General features: G+C 44.5%; 1 protein-coding gene across 1 annotated transcript in view; it reads left to right on the top strand.

Annotated features, from left to right (window-relative positions):
- Positions 1–17,468, top strand: part of LOC133422425 (uncharacterized) — a gene marked incomplete at both ends in the record, with an annotated part of 91,866 nt that overhangs the window by 58,282 nt on the left and 16,116 nt on the right. The window lies entirely within an intron of this gene.

Here is a 17,468-nt window from a genome sequence, read left to right as displayed (position 1 = left end):
CCGCCTTCGCCGCTGCCGCTGCTGCTGCAACGCCTCGCTTCACCGGTGCGTCCTTTATAGCCTCTGAAGGTGTCCTTAATTTGAGAACGGCCGTGACATTGGCGCACGGCTTAATTCCTTGTTGCTTTGGAAACCATTGCCTCGAGTTACAGGACGTACAATCTGATTGCTCGGGTAGCTGGGTGTCAGGGAAGGATGTTGGCATGTGTGGGGCACGAGGCAGGAGTGATAAGTGGCGCTTCATCCCAGATGAGGATCTCCGCTGTGTCGCTCGGCTGGGGGTCAGAGGGCGGACGGCAGCTGCAGCTCAGAAGAAAACCAAGAAAAAATATCCACAGTCCCTGAAATAGTAAAATGGGACACGATCACAGCCCGTATAATTGTAAAATACTGCTTAATAGGGGAAGTGAAGCTCGGAGCCTCTCATGAATGCTTTATGAAGAGGAGTATTACTGTTGCCATGTGAAAAGCTCATATCTCCAGTCTTTTCAACTTCTGGTGAGATTCTGCAGCCCGTTTCGCTGCCGAAACAAAAAAACAATAAGAACAACAAACACAGAGTGTGATAAGTTTAAAAGAAGTCACCCCCCCACCCCCTAGATCAGGGGTCGGCAACCCACGGCTCTTTAGCGCCGCCCTAGTGGGTCCTGGAGCTTTTAAAAAAATGTTTGACCTTTTTCTTTTTTATTTTTTTTCTTCTTTTTTCTTCTTTTTTCTTCCTTTTTCCTTTCCTTTTTAATATTGACATTTCAACTTTTTTTCTCGAAATTTTGACTTTTTTCTCGACATTTCGACTTTTTTATCAACATTTCGACTTTTTTCTCGACATTTCAACTTTTTTCTCGAGATTGTACTTCAACATTAATCTCGACATTTCGACTTTTTTCTCGAAATTTTGACGTTTTTCATGAAATTTTGACTTTTTTCTCGACATTTCGACTTTTTTCTCAACATTTTGATTTTTTTTCTCGACATTTCGACTTTTTTCTCAACATTTCGACTTTTTTCTCAATATTGTACTAACTTGACGTTTTTACTTTTTTCTCGACATTTCAACTTTTTTCTTGAGATTTTTCCTTTTTTTCTTTTTTTTTCTTTTCCTTTTTTTTTCTTTTTTCCTTTTTTAATCTTTTTAATTTCCACTTTTTTCCTCGAAATTTCGATTTTTTTCACGACATTTCGACTTTTTTCTCGAAGTGCATAATGAAAAAAAAAATCTTTCCCCAGTTATAACTAATATAGATACATGCAGCATGTGTTACCTTCATTCTAAGGCTTGTACAAGACTTTTCATTTTTTGCGGCTCCAGACATATGTGTTTTTTGTGTTTTTGGTCCAATACGGCTCTTTCAACATTTTGGGTTGCCGACCCCTGCCCTAGATCCTACAAATGTGACATTTGGTGTAAGGCTTTCACGTGACAGCAGCCATATTGCAGTTTCAAACACGGATGTGCTTCACAAAAACAACCTGGAGCGCCTTCATGCCCGGCAGCTGTGGCGATCTGTGCTCTGCTCCGGTGCTGTGACGTGTGCCGACCGTGGGACTTGTTCTGAAATGTTCTGGACCAGCCCTGACTATTAACAGATCTGCTGACCCAGCAGCTGGGCTTCTCTCGGAGGACAGACGCACGGCCACATTTACACACTCGCCGCTATCTATCCCTACTGTTTTAGGGTACACTGACTCCATGTTTAGCCGTGTTTCATATTTGTCAGGAGCTCGGCAGGACGGGGCTTTGCAGTGTGAAATTAGGTCTGAACTTTGTAGACGGGGGGTTGAGGAGACAGTGACAGTCGTATGTGCCGTTTGCAGGCCGCTGGTTTGATAACGGAGCCGTCTAACCTTTATCTGTCCGTTACGGTGGCAGAGACCCAGATGACACGAGGTCAAACCCCCCGATCGCCGTCAAACGCTGCCAGTCGGGAGATGTTTAGTCTCAGAAAAGGTGAAACTGGAGCAGAAATCAGTGCTGACCCAGATAAGACTCCCCAGCTGAGCTCCGAATCAGAGCTGCAGCCTCCTCTCACTGAGACGAGTACAAAAAAAAAAAAAAAAAGAAAGCAGAAAATTGTTGTAAACAGTCATCAGAATGAAATAAATTCTTACTTGGTGATATCGATTTTTCTTTACCCTTTTTTTTTTGTCTCCACCCCCTCATGTCAGCTGCTGAGGCATGCAGCCTTGCTCATTGGTGCTGATTTATTCATCTCATCCGGACTTTAGTACTCTTGTTTCGCATCTGCTCTTGTTTCTTGCTTGTAGTCTCGGTGACACAAACTTTGCAGAGACGCATCCTTAACCCCCGACGCTCACAAACTGCCACGAGCCTCGTTCGGTGGGCGCTGGAGTCTGCTTACCACGCAACAGCTCCTGCCGCCCCAGGCCTCCCCCATACCCCCCCACCCTCCCAGCTCAGAGGAAATAGACTGACAGGGGAGGACAGGGCATGCAGGAATAGAGAGAGAAAAAGCACAGCAGAAGGAATGAAAGATGACACTGAGAGGTATCTTGTCCATCCATAAAGTGTGTGTCCTTGTGGATGTCACTCACACACACACACACACATACAGGACTGTCTCAGAAAATTAGAATATTGTGATAAAGTTCTTTATTTTCTGTAATGCAATTAAAAAAACAAAAATGTCATACATTCTGGATTCATTACAAATCAACTGAAATATTGCAAGCCTTTTATTATTTTAATATTGCTGATTATGGTTTACAGTTTAAGATTAAGATTCCCAGAATATTAAATTTTTGAATATTTGGATATTTGAGTTTTCTTAAGCTGTAAGCCATGATCAGCAATATTAAAATAATAAAAGGCTTGCAATATTTCAGTTGATTTGTACGGAGCCCCTCTGGCGACATTTGAAAAAAATAAAATAATGCGTGGCCACGCATTAATAACTCGTGGCCACGAGATAATTAATGCGTGGCCACGCATTATTTTATCTTTTTCAAATGTCACATGTTATTACTACACTCGCCATGACAATACTCTTGCTCTTTAATATAAATAGACTATAATTACCGTTATTAATGATGAATAACCATCCCACCAAGGAAGTTGCATCCACGAAGTCCAGACAGTAGGTTATAATGCCATCCACGAGTAAAATAATGCGTGGGCACGAGATACATAATGCGTGGCCACGCATTAATAACTCATGGCCATGAGATATTAACTCGTGGCCACGAGTTAATATCTCGTGGCCACGCATTGATTATCTCGTGGCCACGAGATTTTAATGCTCGGCCACGCATTATTTTATTTTTTTCAAATGTCACCAGAGGGGCTCCGTAGATTTGTAATGAATCCAGAATGTATGACATTTTTGTTTTTGTAATTGCATTACAGAAAATCACAATATTCTAATTTTCCGAGATGGTCCTGTACACACACGGACGTAGGTATCAGCATTTACGTACACGTGAGTGGGCAGTATCCGTGCTTGTGTATATATACGTGCGGCAGAGATGAAGACGGAGGAGGAGGGGCCTCCGTGGTGCTTATATGTCACCCGGCGCCGGAGGGGGGGATGACTCCTCTCCATCTCCCACCCCGGGGAGGCTTAGCAGGAGCACGGCTGACTACTCCTGCTTTTCTCACCCGGTCCCTCAAAAATGTAGCTGAACCCTCAGTCATGCCCCCCCGCCGCCCCTGAGGTCTGAGTCACACACACACACACACACACACACACACACACACACACACACACGCACACGCACGCGCACGCGTTCTCCGATCCCCTTTTTCTTCCTCCCACGACTCTCATCCCCTTCTGTTTCCTCCTCCGCTCTTTTCTATCTACCTCATGCTTCCTATGTTTAACCCCCCCCCCCCACCTCCTCCTTCTGCCATCCCTCACCCCCCTGCAGCTAGATGTCAAGCTACGACTCTCGTCCACACAAACACACACACACAAACGCTCTCCCGTGCTCCCGCTAGCCCCCTGCACAACTGTGACTCTCTCAGGAAACGAAAAACAAACTCACAACAAACCAAGGCCTCTGATATTTCCTTCCCTCTGTTCAATTAAACATGGGCTCCATCTGCTCCTTTGTTCCGCTTCGGCTTTTTTCTTCTGCAATATTGACTGTGGTTGTTTTTGTGATTGTTTCTTAAGACTGTGTTTTAACCTGTTATAACCACAGACGTGCAACGTGAACGCTGGAGGAACATGTCACACGGGCCGCACGTCTGTCTGCGTGTTTGAACGATGTAGGATTTTGTTCTGCTTCAAGGTTCTGTGCCAAATCTTTTCCAGAACATCCCGTCTCTGTTCATGTGCCACACTGAGAAATTTATGAAATAAAAATAACATTTTTTCACAATTTTGCAAAGTGAGATTGTGTCGCTTTATTTTTGACTGCAGGTCTGTAAACACTCCCGGAGGGAAACGTGCACCTCGCCAGCACGACCTGCTCCTGCAGGTGACGATGCTCTCGGTGGGTGTTAATGAACGTGTGAATTCCTCACGCGCGTGTGTGTGTGTGTTTTCTCTGAGCGTCTGTCGCTGCAGCGTCCTCTTCTTTCACTTATTCATCCATTTCTTCATCTTCAGTTGTGTGTGACGGTGCTCTGAAGACGTGTGCGTGCGTGCGTGCGTGCGTGCGTGCGTTTGTGCGTGTGCATGTGTGTGCATGTGTGTGCATGTGTGTGTGTGCATGTGCGTGCGTGCGTGCGTGCGTGCGTGCGTGCGTGCGTGCGTGCCTGCGTGCGTGTGTGCATGTGTGTGCGTGTGTGTGTGCGTGTGCGTGTGCATGTGCGTGCGTGCGTGCGTGCGTGTGCGTGTGCGTGTGCGTGTGTGTGTGTGTGTGTGTTGGACACTGGGCATGTGGACCGGCTGGCTGCAGGGTGTGAATCGTGACCAAAGCCACTGACCTACGCCTGCGCCGCGCGTCTGCTTGTGTGTGTTTGTGTGTGCGCGTGTGTGCATGTGTTGTTTGGTCCGATGTTTTCTTGCCTCCGGTGAACACTTGCATTGCATTTGCTGGGGGTCGGCAAGAGGTCAGATTCAGAATGCCTCTGACTCAGGGTTACAATTATTGGCTTACTGTGTGTCTGTGTGTACGTGTGTGTACGTGTGTGTCTGTGTGTGTGTGTGTGTGGATGGCAGTGTGCAAGGCAGTGTTGCACAGATGTATTGACTTTGTCTTTGCGTGTTAACAATGATTAAGAAATAAACGACTACCAAACTATTCTGACATCATAAGTCAGGTCGTAACCGGTCCATCAACATCAAAAGCAGCAGAATATGAAAACATTTGGCAGTTTCTCTGCAGTAACTTGCCAATGCGATCACTAAATTAAACTAAAGTCATGCAAAAAAGAAATGACATCCTTTTTTTGATTTCCAAAGTCTTTTGCATCAGAATATTTAAAAAAAATCAAGTGAAAACAATAAATTAAAAGAAGTAGATGCCAGATAAAGCAGATAAAGCAGATAAAGCCCCGTGAACCTGTATAGGAGGAGGAGGGTATGGATCATAGATGGGTAGATGAATGGACTCTATGATTCAGCAGCTTGTAGAGCCACTTTTGGCATCAAAACTTGACTTTATTGTCATCTATATGATGTTATTGATCTATCATATCAATATGGAGGTTTCTGCCCACTCTTCGTTGCGATGTTGCTTCGGTTTATTGAGATTTTAAGGCATTTCTTTATGCACACCTTTCATAAGGGCGCATCACAGCATTTTAGTCAGACTGAGGTCTCGGCTTTAACTCGGCTATTTCATCTTATCAGTTTTTGTCTTTTTCAGCCATTGTGTTGTAGATCTGCTGGTGTTCTTGGCATCACTGTCTGCTTACGCTGCTTTGGACAGATGTTCTCACTTTTGGCTGAAGAATAAAGGCTTCATGGTTTTGAAGTGACTGCAAGGTGTTCGGGCCGTGCCTCTCCGGCTACACCTGCTGCGTGTGTGTGCTCAGGCTTTTTTCTACTAGTACTTTTATGAGCTGTAATATTTAATATACTGACGAAGGCCCGTAGAGTGAAAGATGCTGCTCGCAGTTTCTTCACCTCTCTTTATGCATCGCACAGTTGGACTCCGGCGTGAACTGCTGAGGACATCCTCTCCCGTGAAGACTGACAACTGTCTGGAAGGTGTTCTGCTTGTGAATTGTGTTTTTCACTGTCGTATGATTAACTATAAATGAGTTGGAAATGGCCTAGTAGCCTTTACAAGACTGACAGGCAGCAGCAATCAGTGCTAATGTACTTTTACTTTGATTATAAACGTATACTAATGCAGTTACTGCCATTTAATGGCTGCACCAGTAGCAGACGCTCTGACATCAGTCCTGGGGTGTGGACCATCCGCAGATGAAAAAGCCCTCACTGGCAGGGTGGACAGATTTAGTCACCAGCACTTATTATATTTTGGAAAAGTTGTCTGACGTTTAATGATTGTTCTAAAGGTTGGGCAATGACAAAACGCTTTATGATTCACCTCTGGGATCATAAAAAATATGCTTTTTGGCAGCACGTTTTGAAAGAACTTTCTTATGCTATAATTTCAGTGTGTTGGTTTTATGCTTAACTTGGATTTACCAATGACGACTCCCATAAAAGAAGCCAAATGCATGATTTATTTGCCAAAAAAGTGTCATAGTGCTTTACCCTTGGTTTGATTCCATTCATCCATCCATCCATCCATCCCTTTTTCTTCCACTTATTTGGCACCGGGTCACGTGACAGCAGCCTGAGCAGAGTTCTCAAGACCTCTCTCTTCAAACATCTCCTTCAGCTCTTTGGTATAGTTACTGTGATATGCTGTGGCATCTCCAGCAAATCCCTGGCCTGCCTCAGAGCTTCCTCCCAGCGGGACATATCTTAAGCACCTCCCCGGGGAGCCATCCGGAAAGTATCCCGACCAGATGCCCAAATCACTTCAATTGGCTCCTTTCGATGCGGAAGAGCAGCGACTGTAGTCCAAAGCTCTCCCGGATGACTGAGCTCCTCCTCCTGTCCCTAAGGGTGAGCTCGGCCACCCTTCAGAGGAAGCTCTTTTCATCCGGGAGTATTGGCGATCTCACTCTTCCGGTCACTACCCACAGCTCATGTCAATAGGTGAGGGTTGGGAGTAGATCGACTGGTAAATAGACAGCTTTGCCCTTCAGCTCATCTCTTTTTTTATTACCAGAACTGATGGGTACATTGTCCACATCATTGCAGATGCTTCCAGATTCCTCCTGTCAATCTTCTGCCTTGTTCTACCCCCATTCATGAACCTCTTTCACTTTAGGCAGAAACTCATTCTCAACTCAGTCTGGACCTTCATAACAACTCTCAGGGACGTCATCCAGGCTGCTTCACGGTTGGCTGCCAGCTCGATTAGGCCAACAGAATCATTTCAGGGCCAAAAAGCGAAGATACAATCTTAAACCAACCACTAGAAACCACCCCCCATTTGATTCACCGATGTTATCCATACAGGTGATGAACAGAGTTGGAGACATGGTGGAGTTCAACACTCACTGGAAATGAGTCTGACTTACCAAGCACACGGTCTTAAGACTTTCCCAAGGCCACAAAACCCCCACTTACACTCTTTAGACGGCAACGACCTGGTTCAGATTTACATAACCAGATTTACTTGTTTTTGATAACCTATCCATCCATACTGTTGGAACACGGTGCGCAAATCAATCATTTAGTCTCGCCTTTCTTTTGTTTCGCCCCAAAAAGTCTGCAATCAGATCAGTGTTCAGTTTAATATTAGATTTATATATTTGCTGTAAGGAGTGCTCCAGCTTTTGTCTGGGTATATGCAAGCGAAGTGATTAACAATAAAAAAAGGCATAGGCTATAAGCACTTTTACATACAGGTCTGCATGAACTTCCTGTAATTTCCTGCTGTGTCTGTATACCGTAAAACACCAAATAAAGGCCCGAGCGTTTATTTGCTTTAATTGCTCAAATCAACAGGCGTTTATTTGGGACCTGCGTTTATTAATTTTGTGTCTCCATTCATGCATTGTCGCTCTAGCCAACTAGCACTAGCCGCGAACGGCTTCTCGTTGTCAGCTATGGTCTGATACAACTTTTTTCCCATTACTCGTATAATCTTTCCCAAGTCAAGCAGGTATCTGGCACCAAGGCCGCCGCAAGGGGTGTGCGAACCGTGCGACCGCATGAGGCCTCGCGCCCCAAGGGCCTCGCGCTATGGGCCCTTTTTTTTTTTTTTTTCGTTTTTTTTTTCGTTTTTTTTTCCTTCTTTCTCTTATAAATATCAACAGTCACGTTCCATTACAGACCTAAATGTGTACTAGTCTGTGCATATCAATAAATATATGTGCAATGATGCGCGTGTCTGTTGTTCAATACAACTGCGTCAGACCAAGCGCAGACACAAGCTGCTCTGATCGACGGGTGGAGTTGGAACAAACTGTCACACAATGTCAAGAGAACGAGACAGATTCAGGAAATTTCCATCAGGGAATGAAAAAAAAAAACTAAAGAAAATGGAAGAGTTTAATGCCTCTGAAAGGCTCGTTTGATAAATTTGTTACAAAAATCACCGATCCGACCGGGTCTCAAGCAGCCGCAGGGCCCCGCGTCGAGTCAAGCCGAGATGATGATGAGGCAGGGGAAGGTATGCAATGCTTCATAATGAAACATGTGTATGTGTTTGTATCCAGTATTGTACAAATTGGAGAGTTAAAATTGCGCATATAGACACCCGATCTGACCCGAAAACCCCAAAGATTTTGCACACGCGAGTGTAGCGAGCGCGCGAGGGCCCCCCCCGGCCATTTCGCACAGGACCTTGCAAATCTCCCAGACAGCTCAGGTCTGGCACATTTGTGAAGTATCCGAGCTAAGGGAAAAGAGAAAAAAAAGGAGGGGAAAAGAGGTGAGTGAAGAGCTAGAGGCTACGAGCTCACCTCTTTTCCCCCCTTTTTTGCCATTCTGCCATTATTTGAAGTTTTACATGTGGATCCAATGGATGGATGGATGGATGCCATACATGCATGAGCTTTAGTGCATGGTAGGGTTTATTGTTTTTACTAACCCTAACCCATTGGACTGTCGTGAAAAAGGTTAGTTTGACCCTACTGATCATGTGCTGTTGGGATAGTAATAAAAGTCATTTGTTGAAACTTCAAAATGCTGACGCAACCCACTTTGGGCATACATGAGATCAAGGGTGTAGTCGACAGCCACACTGAATAGATTATGCAAAAGCACCTTATAATTCTTATTTTCACCTCACCAACACCAGCATTTACATGACTCAAGGGTACGAAGAAAGATTGGAGCAGACGTCGTGAAATCCAGGGGCAATTTAAATGTGGCAAAAAGAGCGGGGCTGAAGCATGCAACTCAATAACAAGACTGTATTTCTCTTTCACCTCTGGTTAGATTAAAATAGCTGTGATGGAAGGAAGGGGGAACAGTGGGGGGGGAAGGAAAAGGTGATGGAATGATAGGGATGGTGATTTGAGGAGAAACTGAGGGGAAAGAACAGGAGCAGGGGACTATACTAAAATTGAGGGAAAATCATGTTTTTGCTTCCTCTTTCTCATCCAAGCAACCAACCCCCCCGATGGTTCCCCCCTTCCGGGGCCTGTTGCCTGTCACTCTCCGCCTCAGTGCCATTTGTCTCCGGTTTTCTGCTCTGATGCGCAGTGCGCTGGCATCGGCAGCACAGTGTCTCAGTGTCTTTGGGAGGGGAGCTTCCTCTGGAGGTCAAGGCCGCCGTCGGTCCAGAATCTGGAAGGTCAGGAGCAGGAAAAGCCGCCTCTGTCTCACGTAACTCAGTCTCAGGTGGGGAACGGTTGATGCCGTCCTCCCACAAGCATCACCACGGCCCCTCTTTGCAGTGATACAGTTGTAGAGTGTAACCTTGGAGACAGGGGCTAATCATCCATCCCACAGCCACCCCTTTTTAATCCATCTCCCTCCATCCCAATGTTTCTCTCTTCACCTCCCACATCCTCTTCACCTTTTGCCAACCGCTCACTGCAACGTACTATTCAGGAGTTTCATTAGGTATACAGTGTTTTTCTTAATTATCAGCTTTGGCTCCTAAGTTCTCTTTTCCCGCAACCCAACCCCCTCTTGTTTTGTTGTTTGTCCTGTGGAAGGACATTTGTTTTCCTCTGAGGCCAGAAGGGGATCGACATCAAGAGATGAGCTATTGATTAGAGAGCAAGCAGCAGGAGCGCGGTAATGCGACTCAGAGAGAGCGAGAGAATACGGACGGGATGACAAGCGCAACCTATGACACATCCTGCATAACGTATCCAGGCGCTGTACCCACACACGCCGATGCAACATATGAGACGCTTTCTGTGTACGTATGGTGACAAGAAAACATGATTAACGATGACATAAACTATAATTACTGTCTAAAGATTGTTATCCAGCAGATTAAGAGGTACATGGAGTTAATTCAGGAACCATGCGGGCTCTTAAATAAAGATTTTATGTCCTGTATAGATATTATTCACCGTAAATCTCAATATAAGATTAAAATTGTCGATTTATCAGAATAAAATTGGTTTGTCGTTTACGGTAAACTCAATCAGCGAGGGTAAGTTATGCCTAAGATTTACATACGTCCCCTGATCGTCTCCCACACACAGCAGAGGCAGAGTTTCGCATTTACTGTACATATGTGCCCTATATTTGACATGGAAGCAGTCGCTGTTTTCCCACGTTTAAAAAATATGTACACACGCTGTTTTCTTTTGAAAGGACACAACACAGATGAAGCACCTGCTGGCCAGGGTCAAGCGTCTGCGAATGGCTGCACGGATAAAAACAGGAAACAATGAGATCGAGTAGCAGAACTGGTGCTAACTGAAGAGAGAAACTCACTTTACATCCCATACTTGCAGCTTTGACATAATCGCTGCTAACTGAGTCGTAAATGGTGAGAACATATATCTATATTTAGCCGGTGTTGCTTGACACCTCACACGCAGTTCTTCCTTCAATGCGAAAGCATCCCAAAAAAAATCCAGGGTGCAAACAGTGCACGTGCAAAGTCTGAAGAACAGTTGCTGAGGAAAGTGAAGAACACACTCGCAAAGACTTTGTGCATTTATTTGTGAGACGTTTATGTGCTTTTGGAAGCTCTGAGCTGCCGTTTGGTTCCTCTTCCAATTTCTTCGCTGCTCGTTGTCAATGTCATTTACTTCACTTTCCATAATTTGCCAGGCTCAGTCGACTGTCGCTTGACTTTTTTTTTTGTTCCCAAGCTAAAAATCTTTTTTAAAAGAAAAAGAAAATCATAGATTCAGAGTGGCTTTGCAAGGTTATGGATGTTGGTCGAGCTGAAAACAAGGCCATTTATTTCTATGCTTCAAAGACAACTCACAGGAGATACAATTTTCCACCTGAATGTGACATATCTTAAACGCACCGTTAAACACGCCGTGTCATAACAAAAAAAAAAAAAAAAAACACACTTCGGGCCACATGTGACTCACGTAGCAGAGCAGGTTTGGCAAAAGCAGTTCGCAGTGAGACAGAGCAGAGAATCTGTCATCCCAGGAGAAGGTCAAAGAAAAAAAAGAAAAAATCCAGCACACAACACAAGATGTAATTTATAACAAGGATTCGGCATGGGACAATATTTCATGCACGGCTATCCATGAAGAGATGTCTTTTTTTCCCAGAGTGCAAACATATGTTCTGTCAGACGCTGGTGGGAGCATCAACATAACGCGAGTGCGCCAGGCACTGCTTGTGACTGTGGGTGCGTTAAAAACAGCTTTTTAAAGAGGTGGTGGAACCGCCTCTGCAGTGTACCGCGTTTGCAGCCTGTTGTGATGTGACACCATCACACGCTCCGATCTGGGGCTCGGAAACCGGCTCGTGTCCATGCATTCGTATCCTCCGAGCTTCTCCAATCCAGACGTGCAACGGGACTCTGTCGGAAGTACGGTAGTGTTTCGGCCGGCCAGATTCTGGACAGCTGGGCCGGATAATCATCTCTGACTTCCCAGCGTTCCCCAGCAGACACCAACATGATGCGATGAAGAATGCATCGTCTTGTAACCAGTACTCGCGTTGTAAAAAAAAATCAGGGGGGATGGTGGATTTTATCATATGGGGACAGATAATTTGTGCTGATTACAAATAATATAATATATTACAAATAATAGAACTGACCAAAACAGCTGCAGAAATACTGCAGGAATGACATAGCAGCAGTTAAATGCAGCCTTCTGTAAGCTTTAAATATCCACTGGGCTTACATCAAATACATCAAAACACAACAATAAAGAACAGTTTTCTGAACTTATCAATATGACTCTGTCCTTCACAGGATAAGTAACATGGATCACTGCAAAATCTCAAAATCTTAACAAGAATATTTGTTTTATTTCTAGTTAAAATGTCTCATTTTAGTAAAAAAATATCTCATTACACTTAAAACAAGACTCATTACTGGAAAAAACAACAATTTTCATCTGTTTCAAGTAGATTTTCACTTGAAATAAGTAGAAAAATCTGCTTGTAATAAGAAGATAAATCTAGTCCCACTGGCAGATTTTCCTACTTATTTCAAGTGAAAATTTACTTGAAACAGGGGAAAATTGTCAAATAAGTTATTTTTCTGGTGTTATTTTTCTGGTGATGACTCTAAATGTTGAAATAGCAGTAAAACCACATTCATTGATGAAATGACATAATGGATGGAAAGGAGGGATGGCAGTTTTACAGGGGGGAAGATTTGGACCGTTTGCCATCCCCCCTCATCCCCCCTCAACTCCAGTACTGCTTGTAACCCTGTAGAATCAGGAGTGCTCTCGGCGTTCGTATACATTAAAGATGATTGGGAGGAGACTCGGTGGCATAAAGATGCTTCGTTTGTTTCCCCAAGGTGAACTGACCAACTTCATGATGCACGCAAAGGCGGGGCCATGCACTCCTTTTAGACTTATATAGGTTACTTATAAAGGTTCACTCCTGACCCGAGTGTGGTCATAGTTAAACCAGTTTCCCTTTTTGCAACGCTGCAACACTCGGCAATATAAGTAGTTACAGCAATCTCCTACTTTTGCTAATTCTCATCATCTATTAGCCAGAGAGGAGGACTGACGAGCAGCAGCCCCTGCAGTTGCACAGCACCACCTGTACCTTTTTGTGTGTCTGTTCGCCGGCATTGTGAAAAGACAGCAGACACACGAGCGGAGCCTGCAGATGTCCACACCTATGCAAAGGAGTGCACCATCCTTATTTACTCCACGACCTGCTATATTGAGTCAGGCTCTGATGCATCTGCCCCGTCTGCCACCGCGGCTGAGCTGCTGCTAATTCACCGGGCTGCACTATCTCCTCTACCCCTCTGCAGTTAAATGCAATGGCGAGAGCTCAAACCGGTGTATGTGCAGGAGGTGTTGCCTCATATACCAACCTCAGCTCCTGCACCGCGCTCACGGACCTGTTTACACAGCGTCAGGTGGCGGCGACCATGCCGCCTACCGAAACAACATTATTTATAGTGCGGTGTGACAGCAGCAGGCTCGCCATTAGACTGATAATGAGTCACTGGGATATTGATGGATGCTTGTCTATATTGGTATTCACCAAGGAACCGGTGGCACTTCTCCGGGTTGCTGTGGATACCAACGTCGCCTGCTAAATGACCCAATAATAATAATAATAATAACGAAGGCACTATGTGGAGATGAGTTTCAAAACCAAGAAGGATGAAGAGGAGAGCAAGGGAGGAATGAAGGAGACGGATGAAAAGAGGGAAACAGGAGCAGGAAGGAGGGACGGGGTGAGCCGGTGTGGGTGGGTGTCAGAGGTTTGAATGGGGTGAAGGGGGGAGATGGGGACAGAGGGAGATGAAAGAAAACCCAATCGATAATCAGTGAAGAAGCATTAGCATTGCCCCCCCCCCCCCCGACACACACACAACCTCCCCCACCCCCCCAGCACCTCTTTCCTCTTGCGGCCTCTCTTTCTTTCTTTCTTTCTTGCTGCAGCATTGCCATGGCGACCAAGAAATGTGGGAATACCTCTGTCCTTCAGAGAGACACAGACGGAGTGAGAGAGAGGAAAAGGTAGAGATGAAATGGAGGGAAGGAAAGATGGAGGAGAGGGAGGAGGAAGGGAGGCAGGCAGGAGATGCAGGGGAGCGTGAATTAGAAAAGCAGACGTCGTTCGCCGGCTGAGCGCACATTAAAAGCCTTGTTTAGCCCTTGAAGGAGCAGTTAAAGTATGAAACATCGTGGTCTCACACACTCGTGTGCACATATAAACAAGTGTGCGTCAGAGTCCACGCTCCGCTAAAGCATCCAGTTCCCATCATCACCGGCTCCAGTTCCCTGAAAGAGAGTTAGGAGGAAGTGTTTTGATTGTGTTTGTGTGTGGAAACACACACACACACACATCTAACACACACTCATGAGCGTGTTTGTGTCACACACATGTTAATCAGCATCAGGCCACACTCCTATGTATGTATTTACCTGCTCTCTGCCTTGCAAGGCCACCGTTACTATGACAACCCATCAGGACTTAAATAGTCTCCGTGCCTTTTTGCCGTCCGTGGCGTGGCATGTTTCCCTCACCTTGTTTACCCTAAACCTCTCACAGCAGATCCCGGTGCAGCAGGTGAGCGCAGAGAAGTGGCCACCCTGTTTTCATCCCCCCCCCCACCCACTCCGCTGCAGTTTCCGTGGTCCCCCTTCTCCCACATCGCTCTCACCTTCGTGCCAACCTGCTGCAAAGATCCCCCTCAAATTCATTTTATTGGCAGCTAGCATTTCCATGGAAACATCTCGAAACCATGGCAACTATTTGAACGGAGCCAAACGCTTGCGAAACTGCTGCACTCGTCCCCTCGCTTTGCCTCTTCTATCCCTCATCCTATTTTTACCCTCTCCCTCTTTTCTGCTCCTCAGTATATGAGCACTGATGTTACACATGCCATGTATGTTAACTATGTACGTGTTTGTGTGTATTGTGCACGTGTCTGGGTGGATACGGAGTGCACAGCTCTTTATGCAGCCCAGCATGTCACGCTGCACCTGCCCGAGCTTTAATGGGCTTCGGCTGTGTGACTGTGTGAGCTGATTGTCTTCATCACATGCATGTGCGTACGTGGATGTTTGCGTCCTGCCTTTGTGGACTGTCTGCAGAACTATAACATGATTACGGGAGGGGGGCCTCCTGCCAGAGCGTCTTCTGTTGCTCTGCTCACGCTTACCTTGAGAGGTGTTTCTGCAGCCTGTCTGTCCGTCACACTTCTGGCTCCTCCCTGGGCTGCAGCCTGACCATGTGAAATGGAGTAAGACCCCGTTTACACGGAGCAAAAACTGAGGCGTTTTCATGCGTTTTGGCCGTTCGTTTACACGAAAACGGAGCTCAAAGTCACCAAAAACGATCATTTCTGAAAACTCCGGCCAAAGTGGAGATTTTCAAAATCTCTGTTTTCACGTTTGCGTCTAAACAGAGGAAAACGGAGATTTAGGCTTCAGAACGTCACATTATGCAACAGAAACGTCCCCAGCGTCATGTGTGACACCTGTGTTTACAATTAGTTTGGCCACCGTCAATATTTTCTTGTATTTTACCTGTTTTATATTCTAAAGTCACACTTAAAAGTAACTCCACTTCTCTGTCACTCCAAACGAAAGACTCTCGTTCCGTCTGGGAAGTAACTGGCAGTCAAGGCTGATTTATGGTTCCGCGTTACACCAACGCAGAGCCTACGGCGTAGGGTACGCGGCGACACGCACCGTACGTACGTAGGCTACGCCGTCGATTTAACGCAGAACCATATTATTCAGGCTTCACACGTGTCATTTGTTGACGTTTTTTTCCAGGATTCTGATTGGCTAGCATGACTTTACGCTTCTCGTTACACTGCCCCCTGCAGGTTTGGCTGTTCACAGCACCTTAACAGCATATTTATGCGGGTTCGTGTAAACGAAGAGATTTTGAAAACGATCTTGTGTAAACGATGGAATTTTTCAAAACGTAGAGGGGGAAATATCCGTTTTTGTAAATGTCTATGTGTAAACGGGGCCTGAGACCGTCTTGATTGGAACCCGGTCCCATCAAGCCAAATGATGCCACATGATGCCATGGCGCTGACCATAAAAAAAGGTTTGATTTTTAAAAGCACAAGCGACTCAGTTTGGAGCTTAAAGCAAACAACTAATATTACATAACACTTATTTCCCTTTTATCCATTTAATTGCACTGCACTTTTTATTTTTAATTTTTAATTTTTATTTTTATTTTTATTTTTATTTTTTATTTTTATTTTTATATTTTTATATTTTTATATTTTTATATTTTTATCTTTATATGGGTGTTTGGTTTTTGGGGTGATTTGTATATGACAGTGCTGTGTGTGTGTGAGATGGAGATGTCAATTTCCCCCAGGGAACCTCCCAAAGGGATCAATAAAGTCGTCTGAATCTGAATCTGAATCAAAGAGTTCCTGAGAAAAGCAGTTTGAGTACAAATCTAAAAATAAAAATGCGACATGCGATGCAATAAAAAAAGAAACAACACATAAAATGTTCATTTTTAAAAAACATCTATTTTATGTACTGTGAACAGATAAAAGAAAATGCATATTTTTAATGTAATTTACGCAGATTTCAGATGGAATCGACATTGTGTGCCAAGAAGTTGGATAAACAATGAAGAGCAAACACGCTTGTTCTCACACACTTACTACTCCCTGCACCATATCAGATTAAAATTCCCTCTGAAGTTAATCAGATATGAGCCATTTCATTCCTAGCAGGGCTTTTTACAGAAACACGTACATGGATACAACATGACGTGATGTGGTTCAGAATTAATGAACTAAACAGTACCTTTGTAGATGGTGATGTGCCGAGTGAAATAACAAACAATCATTAACAAATGACTGGATAAAAGTAGTCACTCATATCATTTATTTCTAAAGATCTTTGCTTGAGTCTACAGGTCTGAGTGACGCGAGTGAACTGACATTAAAACATTACACTGGTTTCAAGTGAAAAGATGATTAGAAAAATCATCTCCATGGCCAAAACAATCACATTTGTCCTAAAAACCCTGGATAGAAACATCTGTTGATGTTAGGATTGTCAGAATTTGATTTAAAGAAAATCTGACTGCGTGTTCAAAAATTGGAAGTGATCTGATCAAAACTCACCAGAAGCGTTTATTGTACAGAATCGTGAGCTCATGGGTCCTACACAGTACTCGAGTTGTAAAAAAAAATCAGGGGGGATGGTGGATTTTATCATATGGGGACAGATAATTTGTGCTGATTACAAATAATATAATATATTACAAATAATAGCACTGACCAAAACACCTGCAGAAATACTGCAGGAATGACATAGCAGCAGTTAAATGCAGCCTTCTGTAAGCTTTAAATATCCACTGGGCTTACATCAAATACATCAAAACACAACAATAAAAAACACTTTTCTGAACTTATCAATATGACTCTGTCCTTCACAGGATAAGTACAAT

The sequence above is a fragment of the Cololabis saira genome, chromosome 21 (genome assembly GCF_033807715.1).
Source record: "Cololabis saira isolate AMF1-May2022 chromosome 21, fColSai1.1, whole genome shotgun sequence".
NCBI classification, from domain to species: Eukaryota; Metazoa; Chordata; class Actinopteri; order Beloniformes; family Belonidae; genus Cololabis; species Cololabis saira.
Note: the sequence above shows the minus strand (reverse complement) of the source record. Positions and strands in the feature narration are given on the sequence as shown.